At 44.6% G+C, this 19,337-nt stretch overlaps 1 long non-coding RNA gene across 1 annotated transcript; it reads left to right on the top strand.

Annotated features, from left to right (window-relative positions):
* Positions 1-5,749: 5,749 nt before the first annotated feature.
* LOC110361221 (uncharacterized) lies at positions 5,750-15,581 on the top strand. Its single transcript, XR_002417677.2, has 4 exons — positions 5,750-5,851; positions 6,514-6,545; positions 13,133-13,288; positions 13,505-15,581. It is a non-coding gene; the product is annotated as an uncharacterized LOC110361221 (long non-coding RNA).
* Positions 15,582-19,337: the final 3,756 nt, after the last annotated feature.

A 19,337-nucleotide genomic window follows, 5' to 3' on the forward strand; every position in this document is an offset into this window, starting at 1 on the left:
GAGTGCTTTGAAAAAGAAAAATAAAAATCCTCATTTGTTTTTCAGTCCTCTCAGCTATCATGCTGAATTCAGTTCACTGAAAGGCAACCAGCTAGGCAATGTTTCAGGTTGTGCCTTATAAATCAAGGCTGTAGCAAGGAATTTGAAACGTATATTGACGCTGGCTGTTCTCTTACCTCCTGCTGTAATGAATTCATGTCTGCAGACAACAGACACAGTTATTATGGAAATTACACACACACACAAACACTCAGAGGAAAACAGGGATTTTTTCAGAGCTCTTGCTCTGCTGCTCCTAGCTTAGGCCTCCAACACCTGACTGGGCTGTCATGGCATGTGGCAGGATTTTGCCCACCTCCTTGGGTAGCCACTGGAGGGCATTGCTTGTGCTCCTCCCTGAGCAGCTGGGTGTATAGTGGGTCAGCAGTGCAATGGGTGGTATGGGAAGTAACTGGGCATCCACCAGTCATGCCAAGGAAGGTTACTGGCAACGAAGCTGGTGAGGGGTCTGGAGCACAAGTCTTATGAGGAGCGGCTGAGAGAACTGGGGCTGTTTAGCCTGGAGAAAAGGAGGCTGAGGGGTGACCTGACCACTGTCTACAACTACCTGAAAGGACGTTCTAGCATGGAGTGTTGGTTTCCCAAATAACAAGTGATAGGACAAGAGGAAATAGCCTCAAGTTGCACCAGGGGAGGTTCAGATTAGATATCAAAAAAAAATTCTTCAGAGAAAGCGTTATCAGGCATGAGAACAGGCTGCCCAGGGAAGTGGTGGAGTCGCCATCCCTGGAGGTTTTAAAGGATGTATACACAAGGTTCTTAGGGACGTGGTTTAGTGTTGGAGTTAGGTTATGGTTGGACTTGATGATCTTCAGGGTCTCTTCCAATCAAAATGATTCCATGATTTTAGGATAATTAACTTAAATAAATAAAACCAAATCCCACTAAGTGGCCAAGCACAAAATTTGATATTGTGGTAAAGTGCCACAAACTGGACTGATGTGCTGGGAAGCTGAGAAATCCATGCCCCCCCCACCCCATCCCTTCCACTGCGTTTTCAATGGAATGGCAAAAATCCTGTTCTTTCAGTTTTATGCCAAAAGCAAGCCTTACATCAGAGGTGTAATAATCCTACGTCCCTGGGCAGCGAGGTGGGGGGCAAGCACGGATTTCCACCCTCAAACACACAATGAATACTTGGATGCGGTGTGAGTGCCGGAGACACCTCACTTGGTGCAGGGAGGATTGGGACAGGGGGTGCGAGGGCGTCGCCGCTGCCTCAGCGCTGCCCCACGCACCCCGCGGTGCCCGGCGGCGGGGCCGGCAGGTGGCAGTGCTCCCTCAAACATTTGGGAACCGGCGCTTAAAATCCCAAACGCAGAAACCAGCGATTTCCTCGCACATGCGGCTGCAAACCCAAACGAGCATGAGGGCAGAGCGCTGGGATCCTTCTTCCTTTCTTTTCTGTTTTTATTTTGTATTTTTTTCCACAGATAGACGTAGAAGTATTCAACTTTTCTTTTTCTCTGTGTTTAAAATAAACTCTGAAAATTTCCTTTCTGTGCCTAAAAGTAAAAACGAACAGACCTTCAGCTCTCCAGCAGGTTAGATGTGAGAAGGTATGTATATATTTTCAATGTTGCCAACCACTAACGATGGACGATTGTCACTATATTTTGTATCAGTGAAAGGATACTGATGGCTAAAATACTGCAGCTTGCACACATCTGGATTTAGTTTTTCTTAAAGATGCAAATGCATTTGTTTCTCCTCACACCCCAAAGACAAATTTCACAGCTTTTTGTAAAACCTCAGGTTTTGTTTTGTTTGTCTGTTTTGTTTTGTTTTTTTCTTACTTTTCCATAAGCGTTTTTGGTTTTGTTGTTGTTTTTGTTTTTGTGGGGTTTTTTGGCTTTTATTTTTTGTTTTTGTTTTTATTTTTGTTTTTGTTTTCTTATTTCCACAGCATTATGGGTTCTTCATTGCCTGCTCTTGGTTAGTGCCCCAAAGGTTGAGGCAAGGGTAAGAGTGCAGTGGAGGTGTTTCAATGAGGCAGAAAAAAAAAGCCTCCCAAGAAAACCTGTCTAGATAATGATACATCTGTGTGCTGCATGCAAACCCTCCTTGAATTCCACAGTTTCATGAAAGTCACTGTACCAGGAGATATAATAGAAAATGTTAGTGTATGGAAGGGTTTTTTTAGGGTCGTTTACATTGAATTTTCCTGAATCCAGACTTTCCTGGGCTGCATGTGTTTGTGAAGGCTGTTCTACAAGTGCAGGTGGGGCACTGAAGGGGTCGGATGGTGGCACGGTGTGAAGGGAGAGGTGAAATGTTACATGTGCTTCACGACTGCCTCTATTCCTGACCCAAAAATGCTAAGGAGGAGCCTCTGCACATGTTACCTTTTCTCTCAGGTCCTTGGAAAGTAGCACCCAAAGTCCAATCTAGAAATTTTCCTGAAGAGTCCAAACGCCTGTAAGGGACAAGGCTGGGAGCTCATGGCCAGCTGGAAAATGCTGAGAAATCTTCCTTGTGGTGGGGAACAGCTTCATCTGGATTTCAGAAACTGTTCCGAGTCTTTGAGCTTTCTCTTATTGCTGCTCACCTTTTTCTGTGTGCTGAGTAATTCAGTTAGGGGGAGCCATAAACAGAGAATTCCATTTCCTTGAAAACATTTTTGGTTTTAATACATATTTCCTAATTAAGAAGTGAACTACAAGACAGAGCAAAACACTGGGTGTAAGCCGGCATTACCAGTGGGTTTGTGTGATCACAGCTTTTTCGTGCCTTTATTTCAGAGAGGAAATCTGATGAAACAGAGGATGGATGAAACGTACAGAGTTTGATTGTGATACAGCAGTTCTTACCTCCATGTTCCTGGCTAAAACCAGCTGAGCGCTGCGTGGATAGCTGTTACCATCTGTCGGTTGTGAAATGATTTGGTGGTTTCGAGTTGGGTTTCTATGGGACGAGTTTCTTTTTAACAAGAAAACAGCAGTGAAACAGGCGCTCTTGCTGATCGTTAGAGAGGCCAGAGATTGAATAGATGATGGAAACTGAATTTCTTTCTCATCTAGCTCTTGTCAACACTGCATGAAAAATAGAGCAGGCCTCGATGCAGGACAACAGCTTCATCAAATTTTGAACTTTCAAAGTTATTTTCATTGTGCAGGGACCAGAATGGATTTTTAAAATTTCTTGTGAAATAGGCCACAGCATCCTTTAATTAAATTTCTTAGCGGAATAACTCTTGAGATATTTAATTTACTGAAAGTTTTGGTTTTTTTTTTTTTTTTTTTTCTGGAGAGCAAAGCCACTCAGTAGTAACTTCGGTGCTAATTTAGTTAAAAATTATGACAATTTTTTGCAAAAAGCAAGGAAAATCTTGAAAAGTGACATTTTTTTCCAACTAAAATGTATTTAATGCAAAAATTCTCTGTTGTTCCCAGGTGAAAAATGTGTCCCAGCCATCAATGAATGATCGTTCAAAGCCAGGTTTGGGTTTCCTAAGCTTTTCTTCTTTTTTTTTTTTTTTTTTCCACGTAATAATTAGTAGCGACACTGGAAATCAGATCTTTAGCTGATGTTCAGTTGAACTCCCTGCAGTTGTCTGCCTTTGAACATTTTTCCAGATTTTGAAGTGCTTACACCTTTTTTTTTTAATTTATTTTTATTCCCACAAAGCCAGCAGACTGGAGCGAGGATTAGGATCCTGTTGTGAGCAGCATTGCACAAGTGTGTAGCAAGAGCCAGTCGCTGTCTCAAAGGGTTTTATAATCAGCATAGTGAAGAGCGACAAATTCAAGAGTGGAAACAGGCAAATGGAGACAGAGGAACTTGTCCAAGGTCAAAGATTTGTTTGGGCCCTGACTCCTGACCGGCTCAGCCTTTCCCACCCTGACCCCTTCTCCAGCATTTTGCAGTTGGGTGGGCTTTTCCTCTGGCCTTCCCTCGTGTTTTGCACCACCTTTTGGGGAGCCATCTCCTTTGTGGTCAGACCTGAGAGGAGATGGCTGCGAGGAGAGGTCAGACATCAAAGGAGATGGCTCCGCAGCTGGCTTGCCGAATTCCGAGCCCTGTCACCAGCAGTTGTCAGAGCCACATGCTTCATGGGGACAGAGGAGAAACCCACAGCAGACAGTTATGAAATGTCTTACCCCTGGGAAAGTTTCCCTTTGAACTGCTGTCAATTAAAGGATGTGGCCTCAAGCACTCTTTTTTTCTTTTATATATATTTACTACTTAAATTCTAGATCTTCTTGTTACCCAGACTTGTTTGTGCTTCGTCTGCTTAATTTGACTTAAAACAGCTCCTCAGGGCAGAGAACTGGTCTTCTTAAGTTTTTAAATTACCATGTCCCCCTCCTAAAGTTGTGTAGATTGTAATAAATAAAATAGCAGTGATGGGCACTTCAGGGTTTAACTAGCCATTCCCAATCTTTCCTTCTCTGTTTGGTTTTGGTTGGGCACAGTTCTTGGGTTGAAACCACCTTTGTCCCAGACTGTAAACCAAAAGAGAGTTGTACTCAAAGAGAACCAAATCATATTCAAAGAGGTGAGGGCCATCTCTGGAATGTATTTCTGTTTCTGCAGCCACTTTGGTTTGGGCACTTGAAGCACCAAAAATTCCTCAGCAGTGAAATTCAGGGTCAGGAGTCAGACCTTCAGCCAAGATAAGCCAGACTGCTTCCCCAATGGCAGGGCCACTTCAGGGCATGGCACCTTGGGGGCTGCTCCAGGGCCACCTGCCAGACAAGACTCATTTTGGGGATCCAGGGAGGCCATGGCCCTCCTCCTACCTGTTCCTGGCATGGTGGTCAGCCAGGCTGAAACCATCAGGTGAGAGAAGAGATGGATAAATCTGCTCCTCCCCAGACCAGGTGAAGGAGATGTATAGGTTCTTTCCCCAGCTGGTATTTTTCAATGACTGAGTTTTCAGGCTGGAGATGCAGAGAGCATCTGATACCAGCTAACCTGGAGCTTGAGTGGCTTTTCCCTAAAACTGGTTAACTGCTCCAGAAAGTGCTGGTAAACCTGATTTGTGCAAGCACTTACAGCAAATTACTTGTGAAACGTGCGCCATAACGCTTAGCAGGCGTGTGTACTGACAGTAAAAGCAGCCACCCCTGCTTTTGAAAATGAGAAGGTACCACCACACCCGGGAGACTAGTGGTGCTGATGCAAGGTGTGCTTAATATCAAGAAGGGTTTGGCAAATTATCATAACTCCTTTGGACCATAGACCTCCACTACAATATTGTGGATGGCTTTTTCTCAGAGCAGGACAAACAAAAAAGTTTTTTTCAGGACAGCATTAGTTTATTTGATGAGGTAGCTTGAGTTAAGTTTCACTGTGCTTGTCTAAATCTTGCTAACCTAGCTGTGAAGCAATCGAGGAAACTTGTTACAGCTACACAAATGTTGTGAATTATAAAAAACCAAAAACACAACCCAAATCCAACTCTCTCTGTTCCAGCCTTATTGAGAAAAAATACAATAAACAAAACCTCATGTGAACTCTGGCCTAACCCTTGTCCCCAGGTCTGGCTGAGGTTGGTGATGAGTCATTTACTGTGGTACTATGGTGAAAATGAGCATCTGGATTGGGTTTCTGACATGCAAATCTCCACACTGTGCACACTGCTGTCCTGAATGTTGAAGTAGGATGTAACACTGATTTTTTTTTTTTTTAACAAGTGAATTGCCAGAGGTCTTATCCATCTCCCTTTATCCCTTTCCCTTTCCCACAGCCCCACAGACCAAACTGGGAGACGTGGACCTCCTATGTCCTAGCGGACCACCGTGGACCTCCTACCCCAGTGTGTTTTAGTTTGCATCCTCAGAGAGAAGTAAGCATGCTGCCTGCCTGCTTGGGAGTAGTGTTCAGATGTGAGCTGTCACCACAGATGGCTGCAACTGAATTTTCAGTTCGCTGGGTGTGTTATTTCTACCCTGTTTGAACCAGAAATATGTTTGTTTAAATATTTTCTCTGAAATTTCACTTTTGGAAATTTGCCTTGTATCATTTCAGAACTAGTTAACTTGGTGATTTGTTTAATTTGGGAGCTAATTATTACAATTTTGTCGTATTCCTCGATGTCAGTTATCAGAACTACCCTGATGTAATTTGTAAGCAATGCAAATGGTATAAAAACTGAAATGAACCACCTAAAAACATTTTGACATTAGATTCTCGAATTTCATTTCAAAACTCCAAAATCTGACCTCGAAATGACAACATGTTCTGGGATGAAAAACCTAATTCATTTTTATTTCATTTCAGTAACTTTTATTGAGATCATTACTAAAAAGATTAAATTGGGTAAAGCCTTCAGATTTTCACTAGAAATTCACTCTAAAATTCTGTTGCCACTTGTGTGAGGTACATGGCTCCATTGAGTCTGGGTGAGAGGCTTTTGCCTCTGTCTTAGAGATGTTACAGACAAAATCCTGTTCAGAGTTTGATTTAAGGCTGCAGTAAATTTATTGTATTGTGTCTTTATTTTTTCAGACCTACCTGGACTCACGCTCTTGTCATTAGAGGTAAATGCTCAGAAACTGTGTAAGTCACTGCCTACTTACATGTTATACCTGCCTGAGCCAAGCCATAGTGTTGATATTAAATATGATGTGAGGCATCGGCTTGTAGATATGGTGATGGAGGGGACAAAAAGAGGGCTCCTGTCATATTACTATGTCCCTTTCATCATGTTCTGAGAGGAGCATGGAAAGAGCTGAAGGAGGTGTCAGAAGATGAGGTTAGGAGAATGGGCAGCAAGTATCTAGGTTTAATGTTGAAGATGGTGAATCTTGAGGTCATTTTAGTTTCTGGTGGTAGTAAGTTCCATGTCACATAAATCATGAGTCTGTGGGAGAGTGGCCAGGCGCTGCTGTCAGGAGGAGATGGATGGGTGGTGGGGTGAGGTGGCCTCCCAGGCGAGCCTGGCTGGACCAGGCACAGGTGCAACTGGCAGCTTAAACCACTTGCTGGCCACACTGAGGAAGGAGACTGTGCCTTGCTAGTGGGATGAAGGGGGAGGTTTGTTCCCAGGGACCCGCTTTACTGGGCAGATGTGCGGCCTTGCTTCGCACCAATGCATCCAGAAACCCTTCTCCTGACTGGACCACACCAAGTGCCATCTCTGGCCCTTCACATGAGTCTCCTCGTCATGGGACAGCAGCATGGTGGCAGGGCTGTACTTCACATCGTCACACCTCTGGTTGTCCCCTCCTATCTCCACACTCCTTGCCCTGTGCTGAGCAGAATAGCAGAGTGAAGATAATGATCCTCATTTATATCAGTTAAGGTCTCAGCCCACTCTGGAATTTACTTCATTAGGGCTGTAGGCTGAATTTATTTTAATTTCTCCTACACTAGTGCCTTGCTGCAGTGTAACTAAAGCACCTCTTTTTTTAGTGAACTAAAGTAGCAGAGTTGTCTCTCTTCATTTAACTGTCTTCAGCTTTCCCTTCCCTTCCCTTCCCTTCCCTTCCCTTCCCTTCCCTTCCCTTCCCTTCCCTTCCCTTCCCTTCCCTTCCCTTCCCTTCCCTTCCCTTCCCTTCCCTTCCCTTCCCTTCCCTTCCCTTCCCTTCCCTTCCCTTCCCTTCCCTTCCCTTCCCTTCCCTTCCCTTCTCCTTCTTGCTCCCCTTTCTTGCAGGTTGTTTAACCACTATCACCCAGCCTCTGATACCAGGCATCATCTGGATTCATCAGCCACCAGCAATAAAAAGGCAGCAGGCATGAAAACCTGCCACACCCAGGGGCTAGGATGGGATTGCCCTTTGGGAAGGTGTCCCATCTGCAGGGAGGCTGGGTCCTTCCCTTCCCTCTTACTCCTGTTTGTGCCTTTGAAGAAGGAAAAGGAAGCAGAAGGACACTTTTTAAGAGGCCTTTTAAGGGTTGCTGCTTCTCAGAGCTTTGGCCTCTCCAAGCGAGGGGCATGGAGATTGGGGGGACATGGTGTGGGTTGTTCAGCCTGGAGAAGAGAAGGCTCCCTCTGAGGAGACCTTATTTTGGCATTTCAATACTTAAAAGGGGACTATAAGAAAGATGGGGGCAGACTTTTTAGCAGGGCCTGGGGTGGGCAGGACAAGGGGTGATGGTTTTAAAGTAAAGGAGGGGAGGTTCAGTCTAGACATGAGGAGGAAATGTTTTACAATGAGGGTGGTGAAACACTGGCACAAGGTGCCCAGAGAGGTGGTAGTCACCCCATCACTGGAGGAATTGAAGGCTAGGCTGGATGGGGCTCTGAGGAACCTGATCTAGTTGAAGATGTCCCTGCTCATGGCAAGGGGGTTGGACTAGATGACCTTTGAAGGTCCCTTCCAACTCAAACTATTCTATGATTCTATGTTTTTTGTGGCAGTAAAGCCCTGTGATGTGAACAAGCACTGCAACAGGAGCAGAAACCCCAGAGGAGCCCACTCCAGGCAGGCAGTCCATCCCAAGCAGTGCGTCTGCAGTGTCCACAATCTCCCTCCTCCTCTTCCCTCTCCTGGGAGGCTGTGGTTCTCACCTCACAGGTGGTGGGTCAGTCTCCCTGGTTGTGCTGCAGAACCCCCCCAAGCCGCTGACAGCACCAGCATGGGTGCCACAGCTGTGGCACTTGTTTTCAGGGAAGGGGACACTGTGGTGTACAAGGTTATTGCCAGGCTTGTGAGGTTTTGCCTGATCTCTGCCATGAGACTGGTACCTCCTTCCCTTCATTTTCATCCAAGCCCCAATGCTCCCTCTGCTGGGAAAAGTCAAAAGGTGAAAACTAACATAAAATAGGCAGAAATGGCCTGAAAAGTGTTAACACAATACTGCACTTTCTGCTCCATGACACACCTACACATCCATAGCTGCAGCAATGTCATGGCTACTGACTTGCCTGGGAACTTACTCAGACAGTTCATGTGTGTGTGTGTGTGTGTGTGTGTGTAGTGTTTTTGTTGTTGTTTTTAATAGGCTTCCCTGTGAGTCTATGCTTCAAAAGAGATATAGGGCCTTCTTTCATAGCAGCCTGGCTTTCATATAGCTTGCCCAGCCCCTCTGTTTTCCCTAACACAGGGCATTTTCCAAAGCCTGACCCTAAACTCAGGGTGCTGGGAATCTGTGGCTCAGCACATCCATCACTTCTTGCTCTTACACCTGTTATAAGATCCTAAGAAACTCCCTCGAGGCAAAAGATTCCTTTACTGGGGCTAACCTTGTGACACAGATTGGCTTCTTCAGTAGCACTAGTGCTACATTATAGCACTAGAAATACCCGTTTTTGATAAGGGAAAGGACAGTGTTTAAATGTGTGTGTTTATGTAGTACATAAGCAAGTATTTGTGTGTGTGCTATCACTGAATGGGGATAAAGTGTCTGCCCAGCTCTTCATCCATTTTGGAGATGGTGGCAGCAGGTTTGCTTCTATAGAGAGCTTTATAGACTTGTTTCCCATCAATGGGCAGCCGTGACTGCATTAATTCCTTCCATCGAAACAAATGAGCCTATGACTGGATCTGGCTGCATGGCTTTCAAGGGAATTCATTCTGTATCTTTCATGTTAGCGGTATCTGTGGAAAACAGGAAACTGTTTTCCCATCTCATTCACATAATAGATAAGATGAGGAATTAGCTGCTGGATGAGCATCCTGGGGGCTGTTCATTTTGTCACAATAAATAAGGCTCTGCTGCTGCTGCCTCCTGTGCACACGCACCACACGTACACGTGCGCACACACACACGTGCGCACACACACCATCTCTATCTCTCAGGATCACCTTCTCACTTGAGACCAACTGTCTCTTTGCTACAGACTCCCTGATTTGGAAAGGTTTTCCTTCCTCAGCTTCTTTTCTCTCTTGCTTCTTCCCACAGCTGCTGCCTGTGGAGAGCCCAAGCTCATCACAGCTGGCTGTGTGCAACCCCAAATATGAAATGTTTGGTTGGGTAGTGGATTTTCACCAGTATGACACGATAGATAACTGCTCCTGCTTGCCACTCTTCCCTCTTCCACATCCAGTGGCAGGGACCAGATGGGAGCCCCAACATGTTTCTGCAGTGAGCTGAGGGTGTGCCCCAGCTGGCCACCCCTTGGCTGGCCTCCATGGCTTGACAGCAATTATTTTCTTCAGCTCGATGAGAACCACACAGTCTTTCTCCACTGCTCCCTCCACAGGCAGTGACAAATGCCATGGCCAGGTACTCCCGTAACCCATGGGCCACAGGCAGCACCGACTTTCTTTTAAGTTTGCTTTTTCCACCACCTTACGTTTTTATCACTTATAGACAGTAAAAAGAAGCCAACATCAGGGAGAATTAATCCTGTTCAAGAAATGCAGTTAGTGTTTAGGATGAAAGAAAAGTATTCCTGGGCAGATACTGGAGAAGGAGAGGGTGTTTTTGCCCTCCGAGTCATCTTCCCACAGACCCTGCTTGGAGCAAATTTGAGAAAAGTGTAGTCAAAGTAAAGGTGTTGGGTGGTGGTTTGTTTCTTTTTTTCTCTCTCTCTCTTTTTTTTTTTTTTTTTTTGGTGTGTGTGTTTTGTTTAATGTTTAGAAAACTAAAGAAAAGGAAATCAATTATGAGGCCCACCTGAATTTTATTTCCTCACCAAAAACCAAATTACTCAGCAAACTTATCGCTTGCTATTGCAGGCCTTGGTATTAAAGAAAACAATCAGGCCAGCAGGATTAATCTCTGACAGCTGCCTTATCTTTAACTTGCACCTTTGTTATTTTCTGATGAGCTTCTCTTTTTTTGCTGCCACGTTGTACCATACCTCACTGGTTCCTTTCATTTTATCATCAGGCAGGAGCGGAGGACCTTTCAGTTTATTAAAAAACCTTTATTTGTGAAGAACAAAGAGGGGAGAAAAAAGGCAAACAATGAGGTCAGACAATCTCCTTCTTGCCAGGAGTCACTCACCTGTTATTTAGAGTGTTATCAGTTAGAGGGGACTTGCATCATTGAAAATCAGTTCCTGACAGCATACTCTGTTAATGTGCACACCCGCTTGCACACACACACACACAAAAGCCCTTTATGATTGACTCATACAAACCTCCAGACAAGGTCCTCTCCTGCCAAGGCTATACTATTTTCACCAGGGGAAGTCCATTTTTGTTCTGTCTTGAGTGTGGTGATCACGGTCTGTGGTGCAGGAATACAGCTCTGTCAAGTCAAGCTGCAGGAGGCTACTTGAACTGCACACAGTGTCCTCCACTCCCCAGGAAAGTCTTCTGTCCTAACCTGCCTTGTGCTCTTCTGGCGGCTAGTGAGATGCAACGTGACTTTGCGATTTGCCTTTGTCTTCTGCTGGCGTTAATCATGCGCCGCTCCAACTAAGCTTTGCTAGTGATGTTGACTCAGGTAGCACCCAAAATGACTTTGTCAGGTAGGAACATGTCCTTTTCCAACTGCAGTCCTCAGTGCTGTGTGGATGCTAAACTCTTCAGTGGAGGAAACACCTCCTGCCTTTGTCCTGCTGGTGAGTTTTGCTGTTGAAGGCTTCACAGAATCTCATAGGGACAAGTTGAGGTCTGATAACAAAATATAGAGCTGATTTCCCACTTTTGACATAACAAGTCCAGCTTGTAATGGTTTTTTTGCTTCCTTTTCTCCTGTTGATGTCTGGACTTGTGGGACGTCAGCTCATGAATCAGTGAATTTGAATTAGTGGCATCGCATTGGCCCCACAGAACTGGGAACTCCACCTATAAAAACACAGTTGTAGAAACAGACTTCTCTTTCTGGAGTTTGTAGAGCAAACTAACTTTGAAGCTGTGTTTGAGGAGGAACTTGTTGAAGACATCGAGATTATTGATGACTACTTTGTGACAGTGGCAAAGGATTATGTGTTCAGTAAGATTATTTTACTTATAGCTCACCTTGATGTGTGCACTACACATGTATGTCAGTCTGGTTTATATAGTGTAGGTGAGCTGGGGGGTACTTGCTATGTGTTTCCCATAGGCTTATGGTCATGGTGGGGAAAGTCTCTCTTGAAGGAAGGAATGGAATCAGTCTGGGATGGGGGTTTGGCTACAAATGTGTCATGAGACAGAGTTTTAAGCAAGACTGAGAGTCAGACGGGTGATTTTTAAAGTCCTTTTAAGGCTTCTCTGTATGGTTTCACAGCTAGCCAAAGACCACGTGCATGTTGCAGGAACTGTGGAGTTAATGCCACTGAGAAATGTTTCAGTATTTAAAAAAAGCCAACAAAAGAAACAAGGAGAAAAAAACAATGCATAAATAATCATAGTAAAATGGTGTTACTCAATCCCCACAAAAACTAAAAATGCTTGGAATGCAAACATGTAAACCTATGGCCGCATACCTTTACCTTACTGTATCTGTGTGATCACAGGCATAGTCATGTACATGATGATAGAACACATGATGGTCTAGCAGTATAAATGCTTTACTGGCAGGAGTTTAAATTGGTCTGCTGTAAATCATGCTGCCAAGAGTGGTGCATGGCATTCTTGTCCTTTGCCTCTCCTCTGAACCAGACTGGGAAGCAGATGGTATAAAACTGTTTCTTCCAGCACTGTGCCAATCCCCATCCCAGAAAAAACAAAAAAAAACAGACAACAAAAAACAACAAACCCAAACCCTCTGCTGCCTGTTTGAGGTGGCTTTCATTCCCCCTTACACCACTGGAGAGCAAAAATTCCTCAACAAAGCTTTTCTACAGGTAAAGAAAGCACAGTTGAAGAGGGCTGACTTCTCATGTCCTTTCCTGGTTAGATGCTTTGGGGAGCTGGGTTACTTTCCTTTACTGGGTCTTGGGTTGAGTTCTGTGGTGTGTTTGCCCACAGTTTTGTCCCATGAGCTGCAGGCAAGAAGTCTTCTCTGCTGCACATGGCTACAGAACCTGAAGGTCTACAATTGTCATTGCATACTCAAAAATGACCATGTGGCTTGTTTATTAAATAGAAATATGCACAGATCTCTAGTTAGGAGGGATATAATTGTCCATAAAAGGAGTAGATGTGTTTCCAAGCTGTGAATGCACACAAAGAAATGCTTTTTGCAATTATGATCTATTTACCTACATGTGTATATGTGCACATACATGTGCCTTTAGACAGAACCGGCTATATCATCTGAGACCCTTGGTTATTTTTCAGCAATCTGCTGCTCTTCTTTCTAGGTATTTTCATTTCTTCTCTGGAAGCATTATTCAGTTTGACGGCTCACTTCAAATCTGCCACGTACCAACCTAGCTGAAAAGAACCTGAGAAAATGAGCAGAGACAGCCACACAAAAGGAGCATGGGGGGGGCACTAAAATCAGAAGAACAAGAAAGGTAGGATAATTCTTTGACAAAAGGGTCTTTGGGATCTAATGCTCTTGTGGTTTGTTATTGTGCTCCACTCTTTGTTGTTGTGGTTTGATGTTTCTTTGGTGTTTGTTTTGTGGTGGTTTTTTGTTTGGTTTTTGTTTTGTGTTTTTGTTTTGTTTTGTTTTGTTTTTTCTCTTTTGACTTGGGTCTTGGTCAGTATCTCTGTCCTTTTCTCTCTAGACCAACAACAGTTGCATACTGCAGTCAACTGTTAACGTGAGCTTGAAGGACACATCAGGTCCCAAGAACCCCCTTGCAAGGAAACAAGCTGGTGTCATACTGTGGCTTGAGCATACAGAGGTAACCTGGCTTACTCCCTTTCATTTGGCCATACTTACTTAATTTTTTCCAGTGTAGCAAGACTCTACTCTTGTCTTTCCTTCCCTGGCTCCCCAGTAAATAGAGCTGGCCTGAAGCAATTGTAATTATTTATTTGATTTCATTTATGCTGAGCACAATCTTAGATTGCATTAGCTACAGTAAAAATAAAAACAAATCAAAACTCATACCCCCTTCTGAATTATACTGCCATGACAACAATGAAAGTAGAAGTATCCTCATCAAAACCTCCCTTCCTAGCCCACCCCAATATATTAAAGCTTAACAAAAGAGACAAGTTTTGCAATGTGCCCTGAAGGTTCACCACATAACGAAGCAAATTCAAGAGCTGTGGGCTTTTTCTGCTGAGAAAAAAAGCCATTTCCAAATGTGTCACTCCAGGGACTGACGGTTCAAATGCCTTGGCTCATCTCAACGGTGGACCCAGTGTTTGCAGGCAGAGGCAGTCTCTGGGGGACGGGCAGGTTCAAATCACAAGGAGATTTAGAAACTAAGGCCTGAATTGCACCTGGAAATGAACTGAAAATTGGCGCAGCCTGTGTGCCATCTGCACTCCATGGTTTGTGTCTGAAATGTGGATATGTAAGCAGGCAGCTGCATATTGCAATTAGCTGAAGTTTCTGAGTGGTCCTCAGACGTAGTGCTGAGCAGACCACATGGCAGAGATCCAGTCTGAAGATGAGAAAAGCACAGACAATGGTGACACAGTCCAACAGGACAAGAGGTTGAAATCTCCTCACCAAGCAGATAGGAGAAGGGGAAATAAACACTCGTATCTCCTGCTGCCACTGGAACATTCAAAAGCATCTGGAAATCCAGGAGGTCTTCTCTAGCCGGGCAAAAAAGGGCAAGGCTTCCCTCCATCCAGACAGCAAGCATCACTTTTGCCATCTCTCCCAATTATTTCCTGCCACCATTATAATTTTGATTTCGTATACAGTCAGCTCTTGTCTTCCAAGCCCTGGGTTTGGATTGAGCCTGAGAAAGCCAAATGTCTGCAGAAACCTGAAGTCCCATGAAACAGGAGTCACAGAGCTGAACATCATGAGCATTTTGATGGTGCTTTTTTCCAGCACTGTCATGGTTCCTCTGTGGGTATCACAAGCCTTCTGTGGAAAAAGTAATGAAATAACCCTCTGATAACCCAAAATGCATGCAATTTTTTATTCAAATGTCAGAAGCTCTTCACCATCAATCTAGTGAGTGCAGCATATAAGTCCTAAGTACTCTGATGCATGAACCCTGTTGTGGAAGACTCTCTCTAAAGTTTGTCTCAAAGATGATGTGAACAAAACCTATTTGAGCCCTGCTGGGGACATCATATCCAAGATGTAGAAGTGTGGCAAATTTTAGCCCTAGTTATAGAAACGAGGAAGACTGTAGAGACTTTTCGGAGGGAATTTTTTTGGAGGAAACTGGTGGCTCAAAGTGGGAAGCTCAGGTTGGAGGTTTACTGTTGGCCAAGAGTTGCACTGTTCTGGGAACCTAAGTACACGGTACTGGGAGTGCATGATATCTGAAAGAGAGGACAAGCAGACTAGTTAAATTACAAGACGACAACTGTGTTACCGTGAACTCAGTGGGTCTGACCTGCCCCTGCATTGCAGAAATTTTAGTCTTCCAAATTGACATCTCTCTGCTGAGGCATCCTGAGCAATGCATTGCCCTGGAGCTGTGTGGTGGTGCAGCCACTGTCATTTCTTGAGCCACAAAGAGCAATTGTGCTTCCAGGGGTGAATAAGTAGTATGTCTACACCTCACAGTTTAGACAACAATGAAATCTAATGGCAACCATTCATTAGCTAAAAGGAATTTTTTCAATAAAACAACAAACATGTGGAAACTCAGACAAATTCACACAGGGAACAGATTTCATTTTTTTGAGAATGATTGCATGTCAGGAATTATAATGTGAAAATCCACCTTATTATATCACCCAGGTATAAAAGGTTTGACTTAAAGTTATATTTTTCTCATTGTGCTGTGTGGAGGGTGTATTTGTTTTTTTCTGGGAAGCACTGAATAACCAACCCAGCATAGGATGCCCTGCTTGGTTTTGTTCTGACACACCCAACATCCCAAGGACTGGCAGCTAATTTCAAACTGGATGGCTTTGCTTGATAGTGGTATGTAAGACAGAATGGCAGCACAGGCTGAGGCTGCTGCTGACAGTTAAAATAATCATCTTTTTACTAGTGAACTGTGCACATTTGGTCTTTAGTCACTGAGAGAAAGCAGCATGAAGAGAGCTCCAGGAGTCAGCTTACACAGTGCCCTTTCTAGTACAATTGCAAGGGAGACTTGCATTTCATGATTTCTGCTCACTTGATACCAGCTTTGATTTTGCTCACAGCACAAAGTACGCCTTGATTCAGATCTGCTAGTTCTTATTTACACCTAGGAGAAAAACAATGCAATAGTATCAGTGTAATTGTCTGAGAAACAAATTTGGTAGTCTTGATTTAAAAATTCTATTTTGGAGCTGTGCGACCTTCTGAAACTTTGGGGGCATGCTGTCTACCTGCCCAGATGTCCCAACACATCAAATCACTTGACCATCGTGATCGAAGATTTTTATGGCATGTTGCGTTGAGCATACCAGTCTGTCTTGAGGGGTTCCCTCCACTTACTCATCTTCCCTATATATCTTGGTTTTCAGTGCCTGATTCCCCATCTAGCACACCACTGGGTCAACACCATGTTTTGCATACTTAAGAAATATCTACTTCCACCTCCAGTCAGACAATTTTCTGGTCTCTATTGCTCGTTTGTTAAATTTTCAAACAAGTGCCTCTGTGTTTTCTTCCCTGTTGCCTTGTTAAAGTTTCAAACAACTGTCTCTCTGTTTTCTTTCCTTCTGCCTTTTGTGCTCTAGATGCATCCCCTGCAGCCAAATACAAACTTGCCTTATTATCACTGTCCAACATGCCTTGAAACTATCCTTTATAATGGTATGTATAAAAGGCTGGACAACTGCTCATGGGTGTGCTGGTTTGACTGCTTGTCCAGCTGACTACTATTTTCCTGTTATTTCCTTCCTGTCTGCATTTGCCTGGGGTCTTTTTTTTCTCCCTCTAAGCCTCATTTCTTTGTAGTTTAGACCATTTTCTTGTGTCGTGATTATACAGTGTATGGCACAACGCGAGCCTTCCCTGTGGCTGGGGCTCTTGGACACAATGGTGGTTTATATCAGGTGGAGATGTACTGCTGGGAGAGAGGCAGATCCCTGTGTGGCCTGTTGCTAACCCTAGATGGTGTGGGACACCCTTCCTCAATCCCCCAGCATGGCTGTGCAGCCTCCTGGCACTCTCCCTGGAGTCCACCCTATACATTTGAGATATAATCTGCAAAATTTGGAGGAATTTTATAGGGAGGTGATGCCATGCTGCAGCACAAAAAGTTGTGACATCAAGTCTTTCCCTGATGCAAAAAGGACAAAATGCTATTCCAGCTGATGGAGGCACAGCCGTGGTACATCAGTGGAAAATGAACCCCTCTGCAGAAGCGGTGAGTGCTTTGTAGTGCATCCTGTTTGAAGCAGCCACTGTGGGCTTATGGTTGTGGCAGAGAATTTGCACACTTCATACCAGGTCAGGAAGGGGAAAGAGGATAGGGGGAAGAAGGAAGGGTGAAGGAGGAAGGGGGAGGAGGAAAGGGGGAAGAGAAAGAGAAAGAGAAGGAGAAGGAAAAAGGGAAAAGGAAAGGGAAAGGAGAGGAAGAGGAAGAGGAAGAGGAAGAAAAGAGAAGAGAAGAGAAGAGAAGAGAAGAGAAGAGAAGAGAAGAGAAGAGAAGAGAAGAGAAGAGAAGAGAAGAGAAGAGAAGAGAAGAGAAGAGAAGAGAAGAGAAGAGAAGAGAAGAGAAGAGAAGAGAAGAGAAGAGAAGGAGCATATTGTCTGGAGTTATTGGCCAAATATGTTTTAAAAATACAGCCACATTTTCTCCACCTCAGTGGAATATGGAAATTCTGTAAAAGTATTTTAAAGATAAGGAACAGTTAAGTAGCTTCCAAATAATAATATTTCTCTAGGAGCTTTATGTTTCTCTTAAGTCCATTAGTAGATTACATTTTGCCAGCCCTGTTCATGGATATTTGATCTTTGAATCCTTTCAAGAAAATCAATGAGTAGCTTTCCAGCTAATTAGCATAACGTTAATAAAATGTATAGAGGGGCCAGGTTTGCTGGAACCCCACACTGCCTCTTAGAAGGTCTGGGGAAGGTCAACAAGTTCTTCGGGTGCAGGGGCAGGGTGACCTGCCAGGCCTGGGGGCTGCAGCATTTTGGGCGGCGCCGAGAGGCTCGGGGGGGGGAGCGGCGGAGACCGGGCGTGTAGAGACGGCCTCCCCTTCCCTGTTTTATGCGCCCCCCCCTCCTCCCCCTCACTTTCTTCTTCAAATCAAAGCCGCCATCTGCTGTGACAAGTGTTCCCATTCACCTTTTCCCTCTTATCTGCTCCCTCGCAGGGAAGTGCTCTAGAGGCTGACAGCCCCGTCTCCCTGCTGATGCTGCATTTCTGCAGCCATTCCCGCCCCCACCCCGCGTCTCTCACCGTCTGCCCCCCGTTAGCGGCGGGGGGTCAGGGCACCACAGTGGCGGGGAGAGGGGGCTCCGGGGTCCTGGGGCAGAACCGGGGCTGCCGGTGTGAGGGGCGAGGCGGGGAGGTGGAAGCGCTTCGTGGCCCCAAGGTGCCCCACCATTCCGCAGCATCTCTCAGCATCTATTTCCAGGTGTTTGCCCCCTGCTGTGTCACTCTCACTTTTGAGGCAGATGCTGGGGGAGGAAACCGTGCTTGTGTTTGGCTTCGCCTTCTTTCCTTGTGAAGTTGCAGAGCTCACTGCTATTTCTCATTTGTTGGGAGGAAATAATTTGGGTGACTGAGAAGCTTAAACTAAAATATGTAACAGTCCCTAATAAATGGCAGTAATGGCAATGCAGCAGTTCACAGAAATGCTGGGGGTGAATATTTTTTTCTTTTCCACTCAGTCAGCTCATACCGACATGCCTGTTGTTGCATAGGTGTCAACAGAGAGAAAATTATTTCCCTGCATGAAATAAACCTGAGAAGGGGAAAAAAAAATGACAGAGGAAAGGATAAGAAGGTCCTGCAAGTACTTTTTTCCTACTGTAAATAAATAAAAAAAAAAAAAAATCCCTTTGTTTTGTTCTCATGTTTGGATGTGACATTTTACATTGTTTCCCTTCTACTCTTTCTTATCCGATTTTAAAGGCTCTGGCTATCTCACACAAGCATTGCTGTGGCAGGCTGTTAGTGGCTGCCAGTGTGGGCAGGCAGCAGCAGCTCTGTCCTCAGGGCTTTACCCTTGAGGTGGCACAATGCTCTCGGGAGGATATTGAGTGATTTCTTAGGAGTTGATGCTGATTGCTCAAGAGTTAATTCTGCTTTCTTGTAGAGTTAATTCCATCCAACCTTTGGCCCAAACCCTTCAGTCCTGGTGTCTCCCCGTGTGATGAAGACTTTCAGTTCGTTTGAACCACTGGAGGGTGAAAGGAATTTGCAAGTTCAGGAAATATGAACAGTAAAATAACTCTAATTAGAGGTAAAATAAATCATCAGTTACAGGTAGCCGATACAACAATATCACTAGATACCAGTTTACAGGAGCTGTAGATACTGGAAGATAATTGAAAGTAGGTGGTAAGCCTGCCATTGCTAA

The sequence above is a fragment of the Columba livia genome, chromosome 2 (assembly GCF_036013475.1).
Source record: "Columba livia isolate bColLiv1 breed racing homer chromosome 2, bColLiv1.pat.W.v2, whole genome shotgun sequence".
NCBI classification, from domain to species: domain Eukaryota; kingdom Metazoa; phylum Chordata; class Aves; order Columbiformes; family Columbidae; genus Columba; species Columba livia.